Consider the following 8,543-nt stretch of genomic DNA (forward strand, 5'->3'; position numbering starts at 1 on the left):
CAGGGGTAATTAGTGATCGATACTGATGCCAAAAATGCAATCACTAAAATTTTTGTCTGTCTGTCTGTATGTTCGTTATAGAAACAAAAACTTGATACAATTATTCTTCATACTCCTGGGCAGGTTATAGTATACTTTTCATCACGCTACGATCAATAGGAGCAGAGCAATGAAGGAAAATGTAAAAACGGCAGAAGTTACTCCATTTTTAAGCTTCCGTCGCGTGTGCAGCCCTAATGGCCACTTTTTAAAATGTAAAAATGTCCACCCGTACGACGCCGGGACGGGCCGCTAGTCCCGTCTATAACTGCTTGGCTGTGTTCCGGTTTGAAGGGTGGAAACGGCATGAGGTGTAATATTTACCATTTGTAACGGGATTGATAGCAGCGTCCCTCTTAAAACATCACAAAAGCCTAACTGCGGTTTCTTTTTTTTTTCTTTTAATTTCGGCTTTTTAGGGTAGCCATTAGTAGTTGACAACACCGCCTGCCAAGCGTGGCATCTACTGGCAAAAGCTCCCAATAGGATATCGCGTTAACACTGGGCGATAGATTTATATAATAATTACAATTAAAAAATAGTCATAATTATATTTATATTTCTTAAAATCAATATTTATATCCATAGCTTTTATATTTATATTATAATTTTTAAATTTACAAAAATAAATAGAAAATAATGTCAAATAACAATATCTTTGAAACAAAATGAAAAGAAAGGTCTTTGATTATTAATTAAAAATATAATTGCATGCCAATAATGATAATTAAATGTTTTAAAAATGGAATTGTCATATTTATTACTGTAAAAAAAAACATGTAATTAATACTGGCATTTAAGTATTCGGTCACGTTGTCTGAAGATGCAGGGCTGTAGGGCTTAATTCCTTTGCCGTTCCCATTGTGGATTGGTAGTACTTCTACTACTCGATTACATTGTAAAAAGGATTTCAAAAAATTTTTTCAAAAGATTTCGAAATATCTTTATTCTATTTTCAAATTTGTTTCTTAGCAAAATTAAATAACATACTTGACAAAACATTGATTTGAAATAAACAATAGCGATTTAAAGAAAAAGATTTCTCTATTCGATTGTATTTTTTTTTCTTTTTTTTTTATGTTTGTTACCATATAACTCCGTCAATTGGAAACCCATTTGGAATACAATTTGTGGAACACAATTGAAATATTAGATTTTTTTAGCTTTATATTATTGACTTTCACTTGATTTTCACCACCGTACAACCCGCCACAAACTAAAGTTCTATCCCAACCATCTGGATGAGTGGCGGTCCCCAACCGTGCATTTTTCAATGCACTTTATTCCACGCACAACCACTCTTTGGAATCAACTTCCAGCTGCAGTATTTCCGAACTGCTACGACATCATAACCTTCAAAAAGAGAGCATATTCATTTTTAAAAGGCCGGTAGCACACCTGCGATGCCGTTGGTGTTATGGGTGATCAATGGGGGGAAGTGACTTTCCATCAGGTGAGCCGCATGCTTGTTAGCCGCGTGTGTTGTAAAAAAAATTAAAAATTGTTTTCCGCGACGAAGAACGCCTTCCAATATTTTAATAGCAAAAGTACCAAGGAAATTTCATTCTATTATTTTCTTTTCTCATTATATTATTTTCGAAAATTTTATTCGCTCGTGCGAAGCCGGGTCGGAGTGCTTGTAGTAAAATATACCATACAATATTTACTGCTCCAAGTAGAAAGGCGCACATCTATTATTTAGCAATTTGCCATTTTGTTACATCATTCTTTATTTTGGAAAAGCGCAGACACGAAAATAGAAATTTTTAGGAGAATCATGAAACGTCAATGTCATGTTTTGACTCATAAATTGTTTTGTAAGTAATCAACGCATATAATTTTATTTATTTATTAAATTATATAACTTTATTTGGGGTGAACAGTGGATCACGGACGCGGTACTACATGGGCCGAAACCCAGTGCTTTTGTAATAACTGTTCAGTTATAATAATAAATCATTTATTTAGCCACAATACAATAATATTTATTTAAATTTTTTATATTAAAATTATGTTGTAGCAGCTGAAACGGTCCCCACTCAGCGTAAGCTGCAGCGCTGTGCTGCAGCGCTGATTTTCAGTGGGGCCACCACTCGATAGGTAGCACTCGAGAGACAGGATGTAATTTTAGTACTAGTATAGTATTATATTATCTGTGGTAATAGTAACTTACGTAACTAGGCGACATGTATGTAAAACTGCTACTTTTCGGAGAATTATATATGTGAATAGTTGTATACATAGTTTTTTATTTTATTTATGTATTAATGTCATTTTATTATTTATGTATTATTATTATTATTTACATATGTAGGTGTGTACGGTTACTTTTTATTGTATTCTTAGATTATATAGATAGAGTGTCTCCATACAAATGCTTCGTGAAAAGCGGCTCAACTTTTTCATACAATTTTGCGTGATAAATAGTTATGAGTGATTCCTTTATAACTTCTATATTTATTTTGTTTTATAAATTCTGCATCTTTTTAATGCGCAAAATACATTTTACTTCTTAAATAATTAAATATAGATACGTCAAGATACTTTGTCTGCGTAAGTATATAGAACATTGATAAAAGAACGCGTCAGCTAATTTGACAATTAGCTGACAAAAAGTTGACCCGTTTTTTAGGCTCCATGCTCTATCTATGTAATCTAATGTAAGATTACGCTATATGTTTAATTTTAACTAAATATTATTAAGTTTGGCTGTACAAATTTTACTCTCGAACATTCTACAGTTTTCTTTTAGCTCCTCAAAGATTGATGTGTAAGAAATCCCTTTATGGGATAAGTCCGCCATTGTATATTAAATCTTTCAATGTGCCCAATATAAATTATGTACAATAAAGATTTTACATTACAACACAATACAGTTATAGTAAAAATAGTTTTATAATACAAATAAACAAAAAGAAGTGCATAAACATTATAATTGTGCCATTAATCTATATGACACGACGTTTTTCATAAAATAAACACACACACCACTATAGTAAGAAGTTAACGGAATAATTTACAGCTGTTCAAATAGACGCTTGCAAAACACTGATTGGTCAAAAATACAAATGGCGGCAATTCGGTCATTTATACTAATCTATGTTATTATAATTATTATTTTTTAAATTTTACTAAAATCCTCATCTCCCCTCTTAAGGAGAGGAGATGGCAAACTAACCCCCGGCAGAAGCACAGTCGGCCGCGGTTCAGGGCCCCAGGGAGAGAAACCGTACAATGCGGGCAGAATCTAAGAGCACCGCTTTCTGCATCTTTCGCGGGAGTGAGCCGCCTCGGAATGCCAACCGTCTGAGATGTTGTTCCACACTGGTTGGGATAAGACCGTTCACCGACATAACGATTGGAATGATTTCGGTGGACGTCACCCCCTACATTTTTTGGTCACCTCGTGAGCCAGGTCGAGATATATTCTCTTTTTCTCCGTTTCGGCTTTCACGAGGTTCTCGTCATGCGGTATGTATGTCTGTTTCTTAGATGTGACCGAGGAGCTGCTAAATAAGCTTGAGCGGTTGCAAAATTTAGCGATAAGGTTTATTTTCAGCTTACGAAAATATGATCATGTCTCGGAATACCGCACTCGTTTAAAGTGGCTCCCAATTAGACAACGTCATGAGACACATGTCCTAGCGGTCCTATATAATATCCATAATGATCCCAATTCTTCTTTCTACCTTCGTTCCCGGTTCCAATTGTTACCTCCTCCTTCCAGACCTAGACGTCTTTGTCTGAACCAGTCCAGGGTACTGAAGCTTCCCAGCTGTAAAACCCATTTTATGGGTAATTCATTTGCATATCGTGCTGTACAGCTGTGGAATAAACTTCCCGTGAGTATTCAGAATAGCCCGTCTAGCAGTTCCTTCAAAAAAAGATTAAAATCATTCTATCTTTCCAATTTAGTTTAAATATAAAAATGATTAGAAGACTGTCATCATTGTGTTCTCTTGTATTTGATATTTATATGTTGTATTTAACGTGTGTATGTATGTGTGTATATGTATGTATGTATGTATATATATGTATGTATGTGTATGTATATATATATATATATATAATTATTTATAATTTATATAAATATTTATTTAAATTTCTGTCTTGCACTACTACTGCCCACTCACTACTTCCTACGCCACTGTGTTAGGTTGACTGGAAGAGATCTCTTTTAGAGATAAGTTCGCCTTTGCTAACATTGTTATTAACTTATTGTTGTTACTGTATGTTTTAGTGCAATAAAGAATATATATATGCTTTTTTGTTCTTGTGGTCCCAGGATAAAATAGGCCATCCCTTTCTTTCCTGTGGGTGGCTAAAGGGGCAGCAGCGTCCCTCTTAAAATATATCCATAACCTAACTGCGGTTGCCAATTGCGGCGCCTGCCAAGCGTGGCGACTATTAGCAAAACCCCCCAAGGGGGACGCTTACGTTTAATAGTGGATATATGATTATGATGTATAATTATGGTCACAATGTCCTTGTTTTTTAATTAATGACTAATGACTATCATCATTTCAGCCATTATTCGTCCACTGCTGGACATAGGTCTACCCATAGCCTGCCATAAGGAATGGTCCTGAGACACCTACATCCACTGATTCCCTGCAACGTATTTGAAGTTGTCACTCCATCTAGTGAAGAGGGTCTTTCTACACTGCATTTACCCCTACGGGGTCGCCATTCAAGAACCTTTCTTTCCCACGGGTTGTCAGTTCTTCGAACTATGTAACCAGTCTTCAATAGTGTATTGTATGCTGCCAGGTCCAGTCGACTGCACTTGACAGGTGGATGTGCAACCGCAGTTAAGCTTTTGGTGATGTACCGAGAGGGACACTGCTGCCCATCCCTCGACCATAAGTTTCCTGAGTCGCCTTTTACGACCCTTAGAGAGAAGGAAAGTGTGGCTTGTCCATGCTGAGACCACAAAGTACTAACTCTGTATTAAATTTCAATATCTAATAATTAATTATTAATGTGATTTAACAGCCCAATAACTGGCAATATATTGTCAAGTGACCTTTACGTGGTCACCATGGAAACCATCGAGCTGAATTCCAGGTGTATTCGTCACGATGGGCTAACTGACCTACCTTTTCAGTCGTACCTATCATCCTTCATTGGTGTTCATCCAACGGTATACGTTGGAAGGACACCAGTGAAGGATATTAGCGCAGTTTCAGAGATGTTTTCTCCCACGAATACTTAGGTTATGGAATGAGCTCCCTGCCGAGGTTTTCCCAAGAGACTACAGCATGGGGTTCTTCAAAAGGGGGGTAAAGAGATTTCTTCAGGGTCGGCAACGCGCGCGTAATACCTCTGGTATTGCAGGCGTTCATAGGCTACGGTAACCACTTACCATCAGGTGGACTGTATGCTTGTTTGCCACCTCAGTGGTATAAAAAAAAAGGCGAGGGTTACCATTCCATTATCATTCAATAAACAAAAATCAAAGTAGGGAGAAAAGGGGTTGTTAACAATGGGGTATAACAGTCCCAATGCAATGTACCCTATAAGATTGATTTCCACGCAGCTCCCTCTGGAAACTATTGTAATTTATTCTTGAATTCATCGCGATGGGCTAACTGACCTGCCTTTTTATTCTCACCTATCATCCCTTACTGGTGTCCTGCAATGTACCGTTAGCGAATGCGGAGTTACTATTCTATTTTTACATACATACATATATATCTGTCACGCCTGTCTCCCATTAGGGTAGGCAGAAACAATGGAACGCCAAATACATCGATTCAAACAAACCTCTTTCGCTTCTTCCACATTCATCAATCTTTTCATACACGCTCGCCGGTTACGGGTACTTCTATTTTTTATCCATGAAAAAATATACTCGTTGTAGGGACACCGTTAAGCGGTGGAAATACGTTTGTCCTTACTTCTGATAATGAGGATGAAGCGATTACAATATTTAAGAAGGTACGTGCACTTACTTGAAGGAATCTTATGCGCCGCACTACTTTCCACCTTTGACTGGATGCTGTTATAAATTCTTGATTGGTAGGCCTACACAAATTTTTAAATACACAATATTTTGTCTGTAATTTGATGATCTCCTAGATCACAGTTCGGTTATGCTCTTGATTCGCGATCTCAAGCCGAGTGCAAGGACAAGTTCACTAACTGCCCTCCAACTTAATAATAATGTAATCGCTTCATATCCGCGAGGTGTGGACATTCGATTAAGAATCGAATAATCGATTGATTGAAGCGCCGTTTGGGACGATACACTCGTACTTTGGGGGAAAGGGATTGTAAGTAATGGAGACTGAGAATCCCATTACTAGCAATATACCCAACCAGGTCGACCTCCTCGCGGTTCTCCCTGGAAACTGTCATGGTTAATTCCTGATGAATTCATCATGATGGGCTAACTGGCCTGTTTTCATTCTCATCTATCACCCTTCACTGGTGCTCTGCCAGCGTATCCCGTTAGCGCAGGCGGGGTTACCATACCATTTTCACCTATCAAAAAAAAAACTGACCTGCCTTTTCATTATCGCCTATCATCCCTTACTGGTGCCCTGCAATGTACCATTAGCGAATGCGGAGTTACTATTCTATTTTTATTCATGAAAAATATACCAAAGTGCTATAAATTTTACTATTTTTTTTTTTTACATTTTGGTATTGCTTGGTTTAGGCATACCTACTATATTACAATTAATGCAGAATGGTTTTCTAGAATTCGTATAGTATTTATTCGAATTGAGTTGTATTTAATATATATTGATGTATACATTTCAATCTATTTTAATCCATTTGCACATAGTAATATAATTCAAAATCACTTTATTGCACTACATTTCGTGTTTTTCATAGGCTTCTGTATACTTTTTGTTAGTACAAGTGTTACTGATATGTATTTACATTGAATTCGAAATAAATTTGCGGGCGTAATAGAAATAAATTAGATATACGCATTCACTTAATAGTTTATTTAGGTGTTAATATTAGTGATGTGCCAGACACACATCTGTATTCATATCCGCGGATATCCGAGAGGGAAAAGATCTGTGTCCGTTTATAAGAGACGGGTATTTAGAAGATTTTTCAAGTGAAAAAACGTCGAGATAATCTTGATAAATTGTAATATTATTAATGTTAATTCTCATTTCTTTTAAACCATAAATCATGCAACGCGAAAGTAAATTTTTTTCTGTGCCCAAATATATTTGTTAATTTTTGGCGGATCTTAAACGAATTTTTTATTATATTCTATTTCTCATAGATTTACCCGCGTGAAATAATGTATAAAGTATTCTATGTGTTTAGTAAGAATATAAGACAAATGTACCAACTTACATTCAAATCCATTCGATAATTTTTGCGTGAAAGACTAACAAAAATCCATCTAACAAACTTTAGTGTTTATAATATTAATAGAATTAATAAATGTCCAAACCTATATGTGACAATAATAGTCTTTTTTAATAGGTTTAATGGTTAACCAAGTGTTAATGAAATTACCACATAAAAAATCTCTAAACGAAATGAGTAACAAACAATTATGTTTAATCAATTAATCGATTTATAATATTGAATATTATCAGACTTGGATCAACTATGTTTTTTTTTTACTTTTTCGTTACGTTCTATTCAAAAGGAGTATAAATAACACAATAGTACTTTAAAGTCACACACTAATTAAAATGCTCATATCTTAAATTGTATAAAAGTGGAATTCCCTATTTCCGTATTTACGGATCTAATCGCTAATGATCCGTATTTGTATCCGTATCCGTGGATATACATTTTTAACGATTCGACACATCACTATTTGACATTCAAAGTAAACTTTACAATTTAGAACAAAAGTTTAGAACAGTTCTTTGTCTTCTTCAGGTGCCTCCCTATTACTGGAAATTAGCCGTCAGCTTTGTGAATTATTTTTTATTTGACAGTCAGAATAATTGCTCTGCACTGACAATACCATGTGTTCCTCTTCTGTTCCAGCATTTTTTTTTATACAACTTAGAATGGCAAACAAGCTGACGGCCCACCTGATGGAAAGTGGTAACCGTCGCCTATAGACATGAGCAGTGTCATGCACATAACAGAGTATACTGTTTGGCCCATGATACCCCCCATGCGTTGCTATTCCTGAGGACTCAGAATATATAGAATAGAATATAGAGAGCATAGAATGGACCACCCGTTCTTTCCTGTGGGTGTCGCAAGAGGGGACTAAGGGAACTTAATGCTAGAGGGCAGCGGCAGCAGCGTCCCTCTTAAAACATCACTAAAAGCTAACTGCGATTGCCAATCTGCTTGCCAAGCGTGTCAACTACTGGCAAAACTCCCCTTATGGGAAAGGCCTATGTTCAGCAGTGGACAGTTAACGATGTAATAATAATAATAATTCTTAGTATTGCGAACAAGTCATTAAGAACTTGACCATGTCGACCTATTGCTGTAAAGTCAACCTTCACGTGTTCTCCCTGGAAACCATCCTGGCTAAGTTCTAGAAAAGGGGGAAAGGG

The sequence above is a fragment of the Galleria mellonella genome, unplaced genomic scaffold, assembly GCF_026898425.1.
Source record: "Galleria mellonella isolate WM207_F2 unplaced genomic scaffold, CSIRO_AGI_GalMel_v1 utg158, whole genome shotgun sequence".
Lineage (NCBI taxonomy): Eukaryota > Metazoa > Arthropoda > Insecta > Lepidoptera > Pyralidae > Galleria > Galleria mellonella.